The following is a 20,608-nucleotide window of genomic DNA, read 5'->3' on the forward strand; positions in this document are numbered from 1 at the left end:
AGGATACTAATATTATGGATAGAAATTTACATAGAAAATATGCTTGCAGAGTTCATGGTGCTCAGATTTAAAACATTCAATCTAGGGGCGCCTGGGTGGCTCAGTTCGTTAAGCGACTGCCTTCGGCTCAGGTCATGATCCCAGGGTCCTGGGATCGAGGCCCGCACTGGGCTTCCTGCTCGGCCAGAGGCCTGCTTCTCCCCCTCCCACTCCCCCTGCTTGTGTTCCCTCTCACACTCGCTCTCTCTCTGTCAATTAAATAAATAAATAAAATCTTTAAAACATTCAACCTAGGGCGACTGGGTGTAGATGGTTAAGCGTCTGCCTTCCGCTCAGGTCATGATCCCAGGATCCTGGGATCGAGTCCCGCGTCGGGCTCCCTGCTCCTTGGGAGCCTGCTTCTCCCTCTGCCTCTCTCTCTCTCTGTCTTTCATGAATAAATAAATAAAATCTTTTAAAAAAAACATTCAACCTAAACTGGACCAAGTGTTATATAAATATTCTGTGGGAATTAAAAATATTTACAGCTGAGTCAACAATTCTCATACAGACACCCAAACACATATGAATATATATATATGTCTGTGATTATTTCTGTTTTCCAAATCACTCACCTCAATCAGTTGAGATGAAATCAGTCTAATTCTGAAAGAAATGCAGCTTTCATTTGACATAAATAATACACAAAGTTAGGCCCCTGAAAAATCTGAATAGTAAAGGCTCCCAAACTTACTTTAGCAAATTCTGAGACTTGACAATTCAAATCAAATTGTTAATTTGATTTGTCAAATCTTAATTGTTGTTTGTTTTGAGCAAATCATATTGAAGCATGTGTGTGTACACACACATACATACAAACACACAGAGATCATTGGTGTATAGGTTAATGAATTTTCACAAAACAAACACACCTGCACAATGAAGACTTATGTCCAGAAACAGAATACTACCATACCCCAGAAGTCTCCTTCACACCCCTTCTAGTCACTACTCTATTCACAAAGGAAGGCACTATCTGAATTTTAATATCATAGGTTAATTTTGCCTACCTTCAAACCTTATGTAAGTGGAATCATATGGCATGTACTCATTTGTGTCTTTTTTTCTACCAACATTATGTTTGTAAAATTTATTCAGGCTGTTATATATTTATCTTTTGCTCATTCACATTTCTGTTTAGTATAAGATAATGATTTTAAGACATCATCTCTCATGACTATATACACTATGTTAAAGATATTGTATTTAGTAAATACTACTTTGAGAGTCACTGGCTTAAACCTAGCATTGTGACAGGGCATAAAATTTGGTATCAGAGGACCTGGAGGAAAGTTAGTCACACAACACCTTTTTAACTCTTCTACCCTGTGTAGGAAAAGTTGACCTTACTCCTTAGTTTACACAGCAAACTCCTATTAAGAGGCATTGTATCTTCGGGGTAAGATACAAATGTAATGATCTGAAGGGACACATGCACCCCAATGTTTACAGCAGCAATGTCCACAATAGCCAAACTGTGGAAAGAGCCAAGATATCCATCAACAGACAAATGGATAAAGAAGATGTGGTTCGTATATACAATGGAATATTACTCAGACATCAGAAAGGATGACTACTTATCATTTACATAGACATGGATGGAACTGGAGGGTATTTTGCTGAGCAAAATAAGTCAATCAGAGAAAGACAATTATCATATGGTTTCACTCATATGTAGAAAATAAGAAACAGCTCAGAGGATCATAGGGGAAGGGAGGGAAAACTGAATAAGAAATCAGAAAGGGAGACAAACCATGAAAGACTCTTAACTATAGGAAATAAACTGAAGGTTGCTGGAGGGGAGGTAGGTGGGGAGATGGGGTAATTGGGTGATGGGCATTAAGGAGGGCATGTGATGTGATGAGCACTGGGTGTTATATCCAAATGATGAACTATTAAACTCTACATCTGAAACTAATGATGTACTATATGTTGGTTAATTGAATTTAAATTTAAAAAAGAGGCTATTGGGACACCTGGGTGGCTCAGTCAGTTAAGCGCCTACCTTCAGCTCAGGTCATAATCCCAGAGTCCTGGGATCAAGTCCCACATTGGGCTCCTTCGTTAGCGGGGAGCCTGCTTCTCCCTCTGCCTCTCCCAATTCCCCCTGCTTGTGCTCATGCTCTCTCTGTCTCTGACAAATAAATAAATAAAATCTTAAAAAAAAAGAGGCTATTGTAATTTACCATATTCTTAATGTAGCAGACCCTATTGGTTGGCTCATAAAAGAACCACTAAAACTAATTGCTTTTCTAAAGCAAAGCTAAAATTTTTCTCCCTTTCCTCTATAGAGGCTGAAAGGTCCAGGTATATATTTTTTCTCAACTTCTCTAACAACTAGGCATGACCATGTAAAACGGTCCCGCCAATGAAATTTAAGAGGAAGTTTTCTGGGGATTTCTGGGAAAGCCTTTGCTTTTTTGTTAAAGACCTAAGTATGGAGAAAGCAAAAGAATAGCCAATATTGAGGGAGAAGAACCAAATTGGAAGAATGATACTATCTGACTTCAAGACTTACTAAAAAGCTACAGTAATCAAGTAATCAAGTCAGTGTGGTATTGGTGAATGAATAGACAGATCAATGGAACAAAATAGGGAGCCAAGAAATAGACCACTATATATATATATATAATATATATATGTATATATATATACATATATACATTTATATATATATAAATTTTTTATGATAATATAATGATGAATATATATATATATATATATGTATTGCAAAGGCAATACAACAGAGCAAAGATAGTCTCTTCAACGAATGGTCCTGGAACAACTGGACATCTATATGCAAAAATTAAATCCAGAAACAGACCATATACCCATCACAAAAATTAACTGAAAATGGATAACAGACCTAAATGTAAACTACAAAACAATAAAACTCCTAGAACATAACATACAAGGAAACCTAGATGACCTTCGGTGTGGAGATGCCTTTTTTGATACAGCACCTAAGTCACAATTCATTAAAGAAATAATCTGGATTTCATAAAATTAAAAAACTTCTGTTCTGTAAAAGACAATGGCATGAAAATGAGAAGACAAACCATAGACTGGGAGAAAATATTTGCAAAAGACACTTCCGATAAAGAACTGTATCTAAAATATATAAAGAACTCTTAAAACTCAGTAATAAGAAAACAACCTGATTAAAATGTGGGCCAAAGACCTTAATATACACTTCAACAAAGAAGATATATGGAAGGAAATGAGCATATGAAAAGGTGCTCCACATCATATGTCATTAGGAAAATGCAAACTAAAACAACAGTGAGATACCACTATACTCCTATTAGAATGGCCAAAATCTTGAACACTGACAACACCAAATGCTGGTGAGAATCTACAACAATAGGAGCTCTCATTCATTGCTGATGGGAATGTAAAATGGTACAGACACTTTGGAAGACAGTTTGGAGGTTTCTTACAAAACTGAACATACTCTTACTATATGATCCAGCAAATACCCTCCTTGGTATTTACCCAAAGGAGCTGAAAACTCATGTCCACACAAAAACCTGCACATGAATGTCTACAGCAGCTTTATTCATAACTGTCAAAACTTGAAAGCAAACAAGATTTTCCTCAATAGGTGAATGGTTAAATAAACTGTGGTACATCCAGACAATGGAATAGTATTCAGCGCTAAGAAGAAATGATCTATGAAGCCATAAAAAGACATGGAGTAGCCTTAAATGCATATTAATAAGAGAAAGAAACTAATCTGGAAAGGCTACATTCTGTGTGACTCCAACTATACAACATTCTGCAAAAGGCAAAATTGTGAAGACAGTAAAAAGATCAATGGTTGCCAGGGGTAGGGAGGGGAGGAAAAGATAAATGGGTAGAGCAAAGAGGATTTTTAGGGCAGTGAAAAAATTTTTTATGATAATATAATGATGAATATATGTCATTTCACATTTGTCCAAACCCACACAGTTCACAACACCAAGAGTGAACCGTAACATAAACTATGCACTTTGGGTGATTATGATGTGTCAATGTAGGTTCATCAATTGTAATAAATATACCATTCTGCTGAGTGATGCTGATAATGAAAGAGGATATATATGTGTACAAGTAGGGAATATATGAGAAATCTCTGTACTCTCTGCTTAAATTTATTGTGAACCTAAAAATACTCTAAAAAATTAATATTTAAAAAATATGACAAAAAAGCAAAAAAAAAAGAACTCAAAAAGAGATTAGCCTAAGAGAAGAGGTTATCAATGTCATTCTTGACCTTATCTTCCTATCTTCCCTCTGAATATGATTCAGCAGTACTATTGGGACCATGAAATAATGAACATGGAAATGAAAAGGTGATATACTAAAGTGGTCAAGCCAAACTATTATGATAATCAGAAACTTTGATTATATCATTGTGGTGCTGAGCCAATTTTTAGACTCATTGTTCAATAAATAAGTATTTTTCCTATGATTTTACTCCATGTTATTTGAACTTTCCATTAGTACAGCTAAAACTATGCCATTGATAGACCATTTATCCAAATAATCAAGATAGAAACATGAATTAAAGAATATTGCTTAGAATTATGCTGTATTTTATATTGATTTCTTGGGGAAAAAACCATACCGATTAAAAGTATAGAACTGGGTGTTCATCCTATATGAATTATGCCTAGTTATGAAATACCTGCAATACTTTCAGATTCTTTTCTTTAAAACAATATTGTGAAGTTCTTGCTGTTGTAGAATAACTTGAGCAAACATTCAAATATCTTACTATTGAGACCCTCCCTGGTCCACTGGAGAATGCTGATGGTAGACTGCTACTTAAGCACCTAGCAGAAATCCCCAGAGGTCAATGGACTTCAAACAATTATTATTTCAGCAGTAGCAGAAAATACCATTTAACATCTTCCTTTAAACAGGTAATCATAGTTCTAAAGTGGTTTATAGTCTCATTAAATTAACAGTTTCCCACAGACTTTTGGTGTCTGCTTTTGGGGTTGAGATGTTAGGGGAAAAGCATTTAAAAGTCCTTTGCTCCTCCTGTTGAAAGTGATTAATCCTTTATTGTACCTACTTATTCTTATTTGTAGCAAACATCCCTTATCTCTCCCTTATTGGCTTTCAATAGCTATATCTAAATAAGAATAAATTATACTTAAGCTTTCTTTTGATTTAAAGCATATTTGATATCTATATCTGGATCTGGATATATCCTAATGGGTATTTCATAAGTATTTAAAATCTATCTTAAAACATGGAATCTTACTAACAACTTATATTTCTTATGTTTGTGATGAGACCATATACCATATTGAGTTGGTTTAAACAACACAGTCAGAAAATCTGTCCTCAAATTCCATTGTTAGTAATACTGTAGTAGAGAGGTTGAGGAATCCTGAGAAAAACTATGTTAACATTCTTGCTTTGCTTGTTTGGAGAAGCACTGTTTTTATACAATTAAGGGCCCAATTAATGAATTTTTCTACATTTTATAGCAGGAAAATCAAGGAATTTGGGGTTTAAAGAACAGTTTGTGGTATTTGTAAAACTGAAAAAATATCTGCATATTCCCTGCTTTTGATGTCTAGACTACTTTAATGGACCTCATTCACTTAAACTAAAAATCACATGTGGCATAGAAATGATGACAAATATATCCCAGAAAAGCCTAAAATGAGTATGTATTCTTTCTTGTAACCCACTGGTTGTAAACAGAAGAAAAGCATCGAAGAACTCTGATATGATCTTTTTTATGTACATTTTCCATGTTATATTAAATTTCTAAAAATTTATTCATTTAGGAAGATAAATAGGAAAATAAAATTCCATATGAAAAGAAATAGATAAAACTATTCACATTTTCCAAATGACAAATAATAATATAGCTAAGACTTGTAGACACCCAGTGCTATTTATCAAACTATATGAAAGCATAGTATAAGAAGAAAGTGCTTATGTAGCATGTAAGCCAGCCTTTGACCAGCTTTGGCACCTAACCAGAAGTCATATTTTTGGAGGCACAGATGTCTTCAGCACAGATAGTGTTCTATTTAACACTGGGGGCATGTCTTTTTCTACTTACATTTCCTGGAAAATAAGTACATATTTTGTAACCAGTCTATGAATAATGAAATACCTTCTCATGAATGGCTGACTTCAGAAGGTTCAGGGTTTCAACCTGGATAAACAAGTATATATTTGTATGTCTGTCTAGGTTTATGTGTACTTATGCTACATTCCATAAACTGTTTTACAAAAAGGTGTCTGAAGGCCTCTGCTGACTTCCATTTCCCACATTTCATGAAGGGGTAGAGGGGGTGGCTCTTCATAGAAGGCTGCAAGTCATGTGTTTCTGTTGTGAAACCAATCACAGGCTACTTTACTAGGTAGAGTGTGTATTGTCTCAAGATGCTCCCCAAATCAGTAACATTCTATTGGAAGACAAAAGCAAGTAAGTGCTCTTAGTTTATTAGAGAGGTTCTAGAGAGACTTCTTGCTCATGGAAAGAGTCAAAGAAGATTTTGATGATTGTGAACTAAAATGAGAAAGAATACACCTATGTCCTAATAAAGGAAGAAACAGAGATGGAAACCAGTTTGTTGTGTGTGTGTATGTGTGTGATGTGTGGTGTGTCAGGGTAGGGTGGTGGTCATCCATAAGGGGTCTGACCTCTAGATATCAATTTCTCTTGCTACTTTTTGATTCCTTCAGTTATGTCCATTGCAGCTTGGTGAAAATGCTAAAACATCCTCTCTTCACATCCCTCTCCCAACCCTGCCCCATACACACACACACAAACAGATGGATAATCTCAGATGGATAAAAAGAAGATCCCTCAGGGTTCTTTTCTTGGAGACAGAAGATACAGTGGGTTTGCAAATGGCCACAGAGTTTACCCAGGCATCTTTTAATTAGAGACTCAATGAGTTTCTTTGGCTTCTCAGAGACTGGATGAGATGGAAACTACAGAGATAAGTAAAAGTCAATATACATTTAAATTCTATTTCTGTTTAAAGAAAGTTACACAAAATTGTGAAAACAATTCATACGTTACTTACTAGCTAGAAATTTAGATAAATATCTGTAACATTTTCTATCCATTTGAGTTTTGATTTGCCAAGCAGATTCTGGGCTTTATTTTTTTTCTGAGGTAATTCTCTCTTTTTTTTTTTTTTAAGATTTTATCCATTTATTTGACAGAGAGAGACAGATCACAAGTAGGCAGACAGGCAGGCAGAGGGAGAGTGAGAACAAGTTCCCCGCTGAGCAGGGAGCCCGATGCGGGGCTCAATCCCAGAACGCTGGGATCATGACCTGAGTTGAAGGCAGACACCCAACCAACTTAGCCACCCAGGCATTCCCTGAGGTAATTCTCTTACATTTCAATATCAGTAGGTGGCCATGGTTCCTGATTAAGGTATCCTTGTCTGAACAGAGTGTAAACCATGCAATTAAAAATCCTAAACCATAGATAAATGGTATTTTCTATTTGAACATACAATTGCTCAAAAAGCAAATAGATTTTTTCCTGAGTAAGTACATACCTTTTATGTGCATTTGACTTGTATGAATTTTCATTACTGTAAAATTATTTCAAAGTCTGTATTGATTCATCAATTTAAAAGTGATATTAATCTCTGCACCCCCTAATAATATTTTGAAAAAGGTAGTGAATTGTAAATTGTGTTTGTGCTAATGGTGGCACTGTGTTATATAGAAATAACAGCTCTGCTTTGAGGGAATGAGTCTTGCATTTTGCAAGTATTATTATACAAAGTTTCAGAGATGTATCCATTGCATAAAATATGACCACCCTGTAATTATATGATCATTGTGAAATATTCAGACAATCAAAACATGTAAAGAAGAAAGTAAAAATCATCCATAAGCCTAACACTGAGAAATACAATTATGGCCTTTAAAAATAAGACACATAACTGCTAAAATGGTTAAGCAAAATATTAACTTACATTTTCCTTATGATACAAAATTAGAGTAAGGTTAGAAGAAACACTGTATCAGTTAAACACCCCAATCACTTAACTACTAATGCTCCCTAACTCCTGTTTGTTTGGATTTATCTTCACCCCCTTCCCACTGTTAGATTTGAAGGGAGCACAGCCAAATGCCTTCAGCCACACAGTAGTCCTCCTCAATCCCTTTCATTCTCCTAAAGACCAAGTCCCTTTGACTCTACTTCCAAAATACACTTTCACTCCTCCATCTCTGCTGTCACTGCCCTCCCCTAGTCCTCCATCATCCTGTACCTGGACTAAGGCAAGAGACTTCTCTTTGTCTCCCTGCTTCCTTCCATTTCTGCCCCTTTAAAATAGTCTCTCATTCAACAGCCAAAAATGGCCATTAATAAATTACTGCATTTATTTATTCAATCATTCGTGGCCTTGAACCTACTTTGTGCTCCATACTTTCCTAGGCACTGGAGATAGATCAGTGAACAAAACAAATCTCCTCTCTTCATGCAACAATTTACAGGTTCTGGGATTTCTCAGGACTTCTCAGGCCTGCATGCTCTTTCTTAGATGCCTGTTAGGGGAAGACTTGTGTCCCCCACCCCACCCTACACTGCTGGATTAAGTGCACATATTTGTGTTTTCAGCGTTTCCTGTGCAGTCCTGTCTCTCAGCAGCTGCTTACCCTACATCGTCTTGGTTAATTACCTTTCTGTCCTTCCTGTGTTAGACTGTGAAGTCCTCCTAAGAAGGGACTCTGTGTTTCCACTCCTTTTTATTAGATTACATCATGACCCCATCAGCTAACTACCAGTTATTGGAATACTTGTTGGGGAAAAAGGCCCAGAGAATTTAATTTCAGTATCATACACAAATGAAGCAGCAAATAAAAAACCTAATGAAGAATCTCAAGTTCAGGAATCCATTCTGGGCTTTTCTTTCTTATATCTCCTAGACAGGTTTTAGAACCTGATTGGTTGAAAATAACCCTAAATAAGGTAGGGATCATATAAAAGGGAAGAGGTTTGTGAAGACTAAAAATAGAGTCAATATCAAACCCATTTTTAACCTTCCAGCTGGGTGATTCTCTACCAATTATTTAAATTCAAGACTTATTTTTCTCATTTCTATACCAATAATTGATACGTATGTCATGAAATATCTAGCCAGTTTTCCTACAGGCAGATGAAAATGTGGTATGATGCTAATGGTGAGTTATACCCATACAGTGTGAGTTTTTACTTATTTCAATTACTGGTAATTTTCTGACTCTTCTCCTTGAAGTCTGGGCCTATCCCTTAGGCCTATTCATCTCTATCCCTTCTATTTTTCCAGACATAGGAATGTGGTAGGGTGTGTTAGACAGTGGTTTACAGTCAAACATAATTGGTCAGATCTCTCAAAAAATATGTTTTTTCTGAGATTCTGTCTGCAAAAAGAACATTGAATCCACATGTGTTGTTTTCTCCTGTTGCTCTTGACATCCAGCAGTCAACATCTGGTCTGTTTTTAGTTTTTAAAAAACTTTTCTTTTTTTGTTTGTTTTGTTTTGTTTTTTTTGTTTTAATGTGGCTTTCCTATTTTTCTAAAGATGCCAAGATTGTCTAAATTCTAACCTTTTTTCCAGGGCTTTATTTTGTATGGATAATGGTTCAGTAAATGATTATTATCACTTTCCTCTGAAAAATGAAGGATGATAATCTGTCTTTATGTTCTCTTCCAGCTTTTTAAAACAAAATATTTTAAAGTTGAATTTTATGCTTTTCTAATTAAAGTGGTATTTTTAAAATAATTGAAAAAAGCTGGCTTAATATATAAGAACAATAATATATTCTTCATCTTGGCTCAGGATGAATTGGCTTGATTTTGCAAAGACGAAAGGATTCATTTTTGTCAGGACTGAATTCATTCACCTTCTTAATCTTGGTTTAGAATATATAATATTGTGTGGGTAGTGGAGATTGGAGAATAAAGGACACCCCTTTGAGTTTTATTAGGAGGAAATAAAAGCTCACATTAAAACTTGTCTTAGAATGACTCATAGATTCAACAGGGATCACTCTCTAAAATAAAAATGACCCTATGTTTAGGGGAAAAAAGATGATTAGAGGCTGTGACCAGCCTGAGTTTCAATTCTAAAAGAAACAAAATTCTCTGTTCTCTGTGAATTTCTTAAATCTCAGCTGATTTTACTTTACAACTGGAAAGTATCAGGACCACCATGAAAAAACAGACAACAATTTGGTCTTTAAAAAAGTTAAGTAAATATTGATTTCTCAGGAGAAAAGCTCAAACCACAGACCTCCACACCCAATAATTAGCTAATCTACTCTAAATGCCAAAGATGAATAGTAAAAAATAGAAAAAGAAACTACAGCTTTTATCCACAATTTGACAGGTATATGAAATACCAAAGGCAAATTTCAGTTATCTAGAGCTTAAATTGCTAAATACTGTACTTCTTTGGTTTTACATATTTAATGTTTTTTAATTAAAATGATTGAATATAAAGTGCTATTTAAATAATTCTCCAACTGTTCTTATTCCCTTTCCCCTATGACTAATGATTGAGAATGCATGGTCATTTTTGCTCAAAAATTACTCGAAGCTCTTTAGCTTCTTTACCTCAAAAATTAGCATAAATATTGCTGACCATTCACACTTCTTATTGTCTTCCATTAAGAACACTTAGCCTGAGAAGGTACAAAAGGTGACACAAGGTGTTCTGTAGAATGTTCATATTTCAAGTTGATGATTAATCTTTTCAAATGTTTTAATGTTAATATGTCTAGAAATCATTCTCTGCTGCATTTTCTAATTTATGCCACCATATACCAGGATTTTCTTCTATGAAGCTGATTTCTATATGCAGTATTATGAATATGATTATTAAGGCACTAACACATGATCTTGGGCACATCATAAGAGCTGGTGTGCATTGACTGATTGCTACAATTTGTAAATTTCACATTTGGGAAAAGTAGGATCATAGCGAAATATGCTTTGATGATAAGGATGAGAGTTTTTCTCAGAAAATTAACACAGTCCAAAGATTATTTATAAAATTCATCATTGTCCAGAAGCCAGCTCCATATGTGAAAATTATTCCCCTTGCTTCCTAATAAAGAAGGACCCCTCTGTAACTTCAAGTTTGGTTACCTAACTAAAGAATTGAGTGGCAAGGATTAACACTAAAAGGCTGGCTTCATTTTTCTCACTTTAGCCCACAGTTAAGTTGTCCTTTAAAGCAAACTCTACTTACAATTTTAGGATTTAGGGCAGAGATGAAATTAGAGTCCAGTCTTCCAAATCATATACTTTCCATAAAAGTATAGAACCACATGATTCCTGGTCTTGTGTTTTCATTAGAGTCACAAGATTCCTATAGGAAACAATGAAAGAAGAATAGATATAAGATCAGAGAAAGATAAAAGACCCCCTTCAATATTATGTCATTGCCAGGCACTTCGTTCTATATAATTAATTACTCTGAAATTGACTTCTGGATATTTAAACCTTTTCAAAATCTTTTTGTTTTTCTTCATCTTCAGAGTTTCTTGGGTTAAAAAAAAAAGTTTCAGGTTAGAGGAAGTAACAAGTTAGGCATTAGAAATCAAAGCCTGCCAGATGATGCAAATGACATCACTAAAAATATAACAGTGATGGTATTAATGATGCACAAACAAATACAGCCCTGGCTTACCCAGTGCTCTTGTATCCACCTTGCTTTACCAGAACAAATCCTATTTAAGGTGATGCAACCAGGTAGTGGAAGCCTTGAATTAGATTTTGGAGGGGGGGGGGGCAACTCTTTGTTATACATTGATTGGGTTATGCAGCTCCTTCTCTTCTTTACAATTTTAAGCGTTTATTATGTAGATATTGTTGAATACTGGCCATCTTTTCCCATCCTAACTGCATAATATTAACACAATTTGCCTTGGATATCTATTAAGCTGGCATTATTGGTGATGTTGGCTGCCTATTATGTGTACCCCCGCCCTTCCTGGGCAAGGAATGGGGTAAGGAATTACCTATTACTCTCGATATCCAGAAAAGGAGGAAATGGCAGGTGTTTGCTTTTGCAGCAGCTATGATAAAAGCATATAATATTAACATTGCCAGTCAGACACTCTCAACCAGTAAATCCACTCTGGAGTGAGTGATGCAAAGATGCAGGGACAAAGGAGATTTTGTCCTGGTACAAATAGCAGAGACAACAGTTCCAGGGTCAGCACTGGCAATGGTGCCAATGGCAGAAAATGTCCAAGACTGGGGGTGGGAGGGGGGGCAATATCTGACATCCTGCAGCTGTGGCCATAATGGCCAACCCAATGTTTCCTGAGGAGTAACTTTAGCTGTGTTCCTGGTGTTCAGTCTTTCTTGGTTCCTGCTTGTTTTCTGAGCCTAATATTCCAAATTTGCTGCAAATTCTCTGAGTACCCAACAAGCTTTTTGAGAAATTCCTTTTGGATTTAACTTATCCAGAGTCAGTTTTGGTTAGTTTCAAGGAGGAACTTTGATAGTTAAATGGCTTGAAGAGAGAAACTTTTGCTTTCTGGGTCTGGAAATACCCAGTGCACATGCTTGTTTTGGTGCAGATTTCACTCACTAGTAGGGAAATGTATGGAGGGCCAGCTTAATTTCTCAACTGCTGATAAGTGCTTGCTGTCCATTCTAACCACTCCAGAATTTTCCATATACAATCAGCAAAATATTACAAGTGAAATCTCTCTCTCTCTCTCTTTCTTTTTCAGCTGGTGGACTCAGTTCTTCCTCCTGTATGTAAGTTTTCCAAAGGCTTTGCTCTAAACAATGCATCATGTAAAGATCTGAAGAAATTTGCTCATTTGCTGTTATGTTCATAAAAGTCTCTGTCCCGCCATTGTTCTTTCCAAGTGGCAAGAGCACTGCACCAGAAGTCTGGAGAACATACTTACTAGTCCTTGTTCTTTTCCCAATTGACTTGTCACCTTCGTCAATGACTTCATCTTTCTGGGCATCAGTTGCCCATGTGTAAAATGTGGGAAGGAAACCTCAGGAAGGTGGGCTGTCTCGTTTCTTCTTGAATTACTTCTTGCTTCACAGAATCTGATTTCATAAGAAAATGTTCTAACAGGAAAAAAATTGTCCTCTTCTCCCCAACCCCTCAACATAAGCATCATTATCCATCCTTTGATAAAACAGAAGGAGAAAAGGGGGACAATAAAAGCAGAAAAAGGAAAAAAAAAAACTTCTTTCATTTTGATAGAAGTTCACAAAATATAGCAACTCAGTTTCAATTTTCTGGAGCTCTGCACAATTAATCTTAATTATTGCCTAGAGAAACCTAACACGCATAATTCCAGTTGTTTAAAGAATTCCATTCATTAAAATAAAGGAGTAGGGCAAAGGTAGAGTGATATTTTTATGAAGCACTGGACCTGTAATTTTCCAACATCTGTAGGGAGTTAAAAAACGATCACTACGATCATTTCAGTTACTCTGAAGCCAGCAATATGAGTAATCCTTAGACGTTTTATGGGTCCTACAAAATCATCAAATAGATTTTCAAAAAGTGTTTGCAGTAAGAACCACACCTCTTTTTTTTCTGGGCATGGAAAAACCATGTAAAATAGATTCTCAATGAAGCCAGCATTTTAAGTAACAGACACAGAGTTTATTTTTAGAGACTGGGTTGCCATTAGTACATAGTTGGACACTTTCTAGTCTGACTTAAACACAAAAGAAACACCTTCCTGATCATTTATAAAGCAAGGTCTTGTCTCCACCCTATATAAAGTATGAAATATAAAGGTTCTAATAATAGGATACACCTAATAAATGCATTGATAGGTGCTTTCTCTTTTGACACAATTAAACTGCCCTAAGCAGTACCTAGTTAATGAGGTCTTAAATTGTCAGAAATAAATAGGTGCACTCTGCCTTAACTTCCACATGAGGCAATAGCAGACACTGCTCTTTTCAGCTACTTACATTTATTTTGGACCCTCTGCCTATCTAGTCAAGGTCCCCTAAGTGAGACTGGTCGGGGACTTCCAGCTGCACGTCTCATCCCTAAGAAGCCTGCTACAGTGCCACATGAGCCTACTTTATTGGAAGCTGACACTGTGCTAACAAAGAAAGCTGGCAAGCATCTGTAATTGGGCAGTTTAAGCTTGGGAATATTAGGAAAAGACACTTAGTTCTGCATTACCCTTGAGCATTTTTAGAAGGTGTGAGGTACTTTTGCTTCTAATTAAAACCAGAGGAAGGGCGCCTGGGTGGCTCAGTTGGTTAAGCGACTGCCTTCGGCTCAGGTCATGATCCCGGAGTCCCGGGATCAAGTCCCACATCAGGCTCCCTGCTCAGCAAGGAGCCTGCTTCTCCCTCTGACCCTCCCCCCTCTCATGTACTCTCTCTCTCTCATTCTCACTCTCTCAAATAAATAAATAAATCTTTAAAAAAAAAAAAAACAGAGGAAACACTGAATGAAGGCCAGCCTCACATGTAATAAAGGGGATGTGTATTTTGACAGGCTTTTTCCCTGGTAGTCACTTCATCTCTATCCCGACTTTCCAAATTTCTGTAGTAGGGGAAAGCCATTCTCATTCAACTTCTCCAAACTAAGAATAAAATGACCGTGTGCCTAGGAAAGATGGTATGATGATTTAAATTCATATTAAGGTACACATGACTGACATCAGATTATTTCTGAAGGCTGGTTGGGATAAGAAGAAAAGAGTATTTCGATACTAAGAGTGTAAAAAAAATTTGGAAGTTGGCCAGGAAACATAATTCATCCACAAAGAAACATAGGGAAGCAGGTATTTAGGAGGGAGTTGTGAGCTAGCTTGATGCTTACCCACTAGGCTTACAGAGAAGCTGCAAGGTGACTTTTGTTTTAATGGGGAACCTTTGGTCAGGCCTGATTTCATGTATGTCACGTAAATGTTGCCAATAGAAATCCCAGGGAGACTTTTTGTTTATTGCCTGTCTTCTCCTCTGTTATGTGAATTTCTTGGGGGTAAGGAGTACTACTGTTCTATTCACTACTAGATCCCCAGCACCTGAAAAGTGTCTGGTATGTGGGAAGGACTCAATAAATACTTGTTTTAGGAAGGAAGGAGCAGAGGCCTATTGAGACCACCCAGTGACAGGAAATCTGGGGCATGTGGTCTTCAGTAGTCCAATGAGCATGTAGCTATGTTCAAGAAGTCTGTCTGTGGTATAAACAAATGAATTTATAACATACCCAAGGGAATGTGGTTATATGATAGTTGGCACACCATTCTCTTGGCAAGGTCTATCTCGCTATGTTCACTCACCCCAAGGCTCCCTCTGGCCTCTAACTTACCTCCCACTGCATAGTCCTTCCCTCTTGGAGCACCTAGATGTGTTTGCATCACCCATCATGCTACCCTTTGACTTTATGTTGATTGCCGGTCCTTAACTGAGGTCCCACATTTATTCCTGGAATTCACCACTGGTCTTTAGACACCAAGTCTGCACAAATTCAGTGACTCTCCAGGTGTTTCAGATTGAGCAGCAAACTCAAGCATGCCCCCAGTCTGGCCACTGCCCAACCGTGTCAAGTCCCATGTTCACCATGTGGTATAAATCTGAGGGTGAGATTAAGTCTTTAGAGGAGGAAACTAATGGGTCCACCCACCTTCAGGGAGCTGGCAACAGGAGAGACTGAGGACAGGGGAAGAGGCTAGAAAGAAAGGAGTTCCATGGAACCTGGGAGCATGGAAAGGGCGATGGGAGCAAAAAACTCTATATACTTTAAAATCTGGCTCTGGATTCGTCCTGTCCCAAATGCTGACTGTACCAGCCTGTAAAACATTTAGAGAGATGCACAACTGTGCAAACAAAGCAAATTGCAAACCAGTTTTAGTAATTTCTCAATGAAGGGATTACCCTGTAATTCTCTGTGAACCTCCTATTTTGCAAGCCCAAAGGGAAAATAATTTGTTCTAGACATGTCTATTATTGCTTGTCCCACCCTCAGCTAGTTGGAAGGGAAACTGCCCTTGCCTTCAAGTTCCTGCTGAGCATGCACAACCATGCTCACTGGCCTCGTCCACAAAATACAGTCAAAATAGTATCTGCCTCCCAAGTTGTTATTGGGATTAAATGAATCGTGTCTAGAGTGTTTAGGAGATTGTCTGGCACACAGTAAGTATCCTTTAAATGTCAGCAGTGATACTGACTGTGATGGTAAGAGATGACAGTGATGATGTTTATAATAATGCTAACACATCACTAGGTATGACTGATTGGACAAGACATGCTCCTAGCCAAAAGCTACCAATCAAGAAGCTGCATGTGGTTTTCTGATTTCTGTGGCTGGTTTCAAACGGTGAGCTAGACCAATCAGAGCTTTTCTCAGAGAACCAACCAATAGTGACCAATAAAGGTCATGGGCTGGGGTGGCCCCAGTGTGGCAATGTGAAGGTTAAAATCTGAAGGAGAAAGTAATTGAAAGAAAGGCGAGTGAAAATAGGCATTGCAAGAAATGCACAAAGCAGCAGAAACACTTATAGAGAGAAAGAGAAAGAAAGAGAATGCAAACCCAGAGTGATCAGCACCCGGCCTGCCCTTTAATTCTGCTGCTCTCACTACTGGTTTCTTAAATGTTCTCCTAGATTCCAACCCTCACTCCTGACTTTTAGTTTTAAATCCATTTGGGTTTGTGTGGGTTTTATGTTTCATGAGCCCAAAGACTCCTAACTGGATTTTAAAAATACTTTTTATAGTATAATTAGTCATACTACAAAAAATGAGTCAGACATTATCTGGCTACAAGACTTCCTTTCAACTGTGGTTTACAAATTTTACAGCATACCAATCATTACAAACACTGATTAACAGATTCAGCTGTTTATGTACATTGGAATTTCTATGGAGAGTCCCTCCCATGTAATTCCATCCTCACGTCCATTACAAAGAGATGGTGATGTTAGTGATCTGAACCCAGGACTGAAATGGCAGAGGCATGTCAGGCAGTGCAAACTCAAATGCCTACAGGGGACACTAATGCATAAATGGGGTAAAATTTAATACACAGTGGTAGGAATTCTGCCAACTGAAGAAGCATGTCATCCTGTGACTCTCTGGGCCCCTTCCCAAGAAAAGAATTTCTCCTCAGATCAGTCTTCTGTTGACTGATGGAAATGTGTTTCTAATACAAAAACTGGAATTCCAAAATTTAAAAACTTGAATCTTCTGATTTTTAAATGTTGGAAACTAATTTAACTTTTAAAAACAGATATGGCCCAAAGGAAATGCGTCTGCAGACCCAACTTTATCTGAGGCTGCCAGTTTGTACCCTCTGATGTAATGGGATGAGAAATACACTCTAGTAAGGAACTGGATGCCTCACAACTTACCATATTTCCTAAGTCCCCAGCTGGCTATGTGGTTACACTGTAAAAAGACAAGAAAGGGGAGACTTTATTCTGAGATGTTTTGCCAGAGGGAAATGAAAAAAAGTACATCAACATTTGTCTAAAAGATTCGAGAACGAGTTAACATAATTATCATCAAATTATGGATCCTGGTAATAATGCATATATAATAATGCAATAATGCCTTTTGTATTGCAATAAAACCATGTTATGTCTCCTAGCATCCTTGGTATGTCATTTTGTAATTGTCTTTTCTATCACGTACATTTCAACAACAATGTCTAGGAAATCACAGTATGTGGGTAATTTTTAAACTTTTTTTCCTGTTCCTAACAGATTCATATTAAACCCTTGGCTTTTAGAGTTATATTTAAACATACTCTTTGTCTATGGTAAGAAAGTAATGTAAGTGATATATACACATTTTTTAATTTCCCTAGAATGATGATCTCTAGGTTTTTAAAAAAATTTTCCAGACTAACCTAATTAATTGCAATAGAATATACATTTTGAAATGCAGAGTATATAAAACATAATACAAGGCATGGCTTTCAGATTATAATTCAGTCATAGTCTTCTCAGTGTATGCTACAACTGTCCTCTTCAAAAAACTATATGAACACTTTCTAGGACATGTAAATTTTTGTATTGTCTTTTGCTCTAAATTCTTCAAATTTAAAGCAAAGTGGTTACAACGGAGAGATTAACTTCATTCCACATCCTCTCTTAAAACCTGTGTATCTAATGCTGAAGACAAAGGATGAAAGAGAATCAGTTACTGGTATTTAAAAACTTAGACCTCATATGGAAAAGTCCTCACTACTTCCAGTGTTAACCCCAATATGTAAAGAGCTTAGAAGAGCTTCTAGTGTTAACCCCAACTTAGAAGAGTTTACTACTGTGCTTGAAGAAGAGAAAATTGAACAAACAGAAAATTAGCAATTGTTCTTAGACCCATTAGAGGACTCAGGTTGTAGGGCAAACCACCCCCCAAATCTGGGAGAGACAGGTGGTGACAGGCAGAATAACAGCTACCAAAGAAGTCTATAACCTAATCCCTAGAACCTGTGAATGTGTTATTTTACACAGCAAAGGGAAATTAAGGTAGTAGATGGAACTATGGTCAATAACTAATACAGAGCGCCTGGGTGGCTCAGTCGTTAACCGTCTGCCTTCGGTTTAGGTCACAATCCCAGGGTCCTGGGATGGAGCCCTGCATCGGGCTCCCTGCTCAGCGGGAAGCCTGCTTCTCCCTCTCCCACTCCCCCTGCTTGTGTTCCCTCTCTCGCTGTGTCTCTCTCTGTCAAATAAATAAATAAAATCTTAAAAAAAAAAAATCCACCCAGAGCATGAGGCGCCTGGGTGGCTCAGTCTGTTGAGCGCCCGACTCTTGTTTCGGCTCAGGTCATGATCTCAGTGTCATGAGATCCAGGATCACAGCGTCCAGCAACACGCTAAGCGTGGAGCCTGCTTAAGAGTCTGTCTCTTCCTCTCCTTCTGCCCCTCCCCCTACCTTGTGCCCTCTCCCACATTCTCTCTCATTCTTTCTCTAAAAAAACAAAACAAAACAAAACAAAACACACACCCTAGGCATTCTCCATAAGAAAGGCTTATCCCTTAAATTTATCCCATGTGAAGTATAAACTGTATTGTTTCTTGCGGGTAGAGTAGTCCCTCCCTTATCCACGAGGGTACTTTCCAAGAACCCCAGTGGATGCCTGCAATTGCGGATAGTACCGAACACCACATATACTGTATTTTTCCCTCCACATGCATGCCCATGATAAAGTTTAATTTATAAATTAGGCACAGTAAGACATGAACAACCATAACTAATAATAAAAGTTATAACAATATGCTGTAATAAAAGCTATGTGAACACGATCTCTCTCTCCAAATATCTTATTGTGCTTTACTCACCATTCTTCTTGTGATGATGTGAGATGATCAAATGCCCCCGTGAGATGAAGAGAGGTGAGTGGCGCAGGCGGTGTGACGGAGCGTTAGGCTGCGACTGACCTGCTGATTCGTCAGGAGAATCACCTGTTTTCGGAGAGTGATGACAGTAACTGAAACTACCGATGGCGAAACCACAGATGAGGGCGGACCTTCTTGTGAACAGTTCAGGGAAGTACGGGTTTAGGTGAACAGTTCATAAAGGGTGTTGGGGGACGCCTGGGAGGCTCAGTCATTAAGTGTCTGCCTTTGGCTCAGGTCATGATCCCAGGGTCCTGGGATCGAGCCCCGAATTGGGCTTCTTGCACGCTGGGCTCCCTACTCAGCCGGAAGCCTGCTTCTCCCTCTCCCACTCCCCCTGCTTGTGTTCCCTCTCTAGCTGTCTCTCAAATAAGTAAATAAAATCTTTAAAAAATAAAAATGAAAAAAATTAAAGGGTGTTGGGATCAGCAGCATTGGCATCATCTGGAAATCTGTTAAACCTACCTAATGAGGACAAAGGGAGAGGGAGAAGTAGAGGGAGAGAGAGAGCAGGGGGGTGGGGGGAGGCAGACATTTGTGATTTTTTTTTCAGACATTTGGGTTTTGGTAAGTCTTCTAGGAGATTCTGATGCAGAGGAGATTTCACACAAAAGGGCGCAAGAGGGGCACCTGGGTGGCTAAGTTGGTTAACCCTCCAACTCTTGATTTTGGCTCAGGTCATGATCTCCGGGTCATGTGATCAAGCCCCGCTTCAGATTCTGTGCTCGGTGGGGAGTCTGCTTTAGATTCTCTCTCCCTCTGCCCCTCCCCGCTGCATTCTCTCTCTCCAAAATAAATAAATAAATCTTAAAAAAAAAAAGGGCATAAGATAGATCTCTTGCATCAACACAGGCTCTCTTGTGACGTGAGGGCATCTAGACATGTCTCTGCTTCCTCAGGGGGCATGTGAAAAATGCTGCTGAGAACCAGAAGACCTGTAATAGCTCTGCCACATGGTTGAGGATAAATGTCAGGAGCTAAATGTCCAAGCAACTCCCTAGGCCAGGTTTGGTGGTGGAGGGCATGGCTGAGACTCAAGGGGTTGACATCATCTGAAACAGTCAAGGAGGAGCCAAGGCAGCAACATGGTGGATCAACCAGCCAGTTCTACAAAGACCCAGCACTCAGGGAGGGTAAGGTGAGCTTCCTATAAGGTAGAAGGGAAAGAGGCAAACGGCACTTAGAAGATGTCAAAGAGGGTATATATATATATATATATATATATATATATATATATATATA

The 20,608-nt window shown here is 37.9% G+C and overlaps 1 long non-coding RNA gene across 1 annotated transcript; it reads right to left on the minus strand.

Annotated features, from left to right (window-relative positions):
• Positions 1-11,259: 11,259 nt before the first annotated feature.
• LOC112822359 (uncharacterized) lies at positions 11,260-19,433 on the minus strand. Its single transcript, XR_003207684.2, has 4 exons — positions 19,310-19,433; positions 17,372-17,408; positions 12,938-13,170; positions 11,260-11,379 (listed from the first exon to the last, which is right to left on the minus strand). It is a non-coding gene; the product is annotated as an uncharacterized lncRNA (long non-coding RNA).
• Between the last annotated feature and the right edge of the window lie 1,175 nt (positions 19,434-20,608).

This window comes from Callorhinus ursinus, unplaced genomic scaffold (genome assembly GCF_003265705.2).
Source record: "Callorhinus ursinus isolate GAN/ISIS: 27379988/994484 unplaced genomic scaffold, GSC_fseal_2.0 scaffold1, whole genome shotgun sequence".
Lineage (NCBI taxonomy): Eukaryota > Metazoa > Chordata > Mammalia > Carnivora > Otariidae > Callorhinus > Callorhinus ursinus.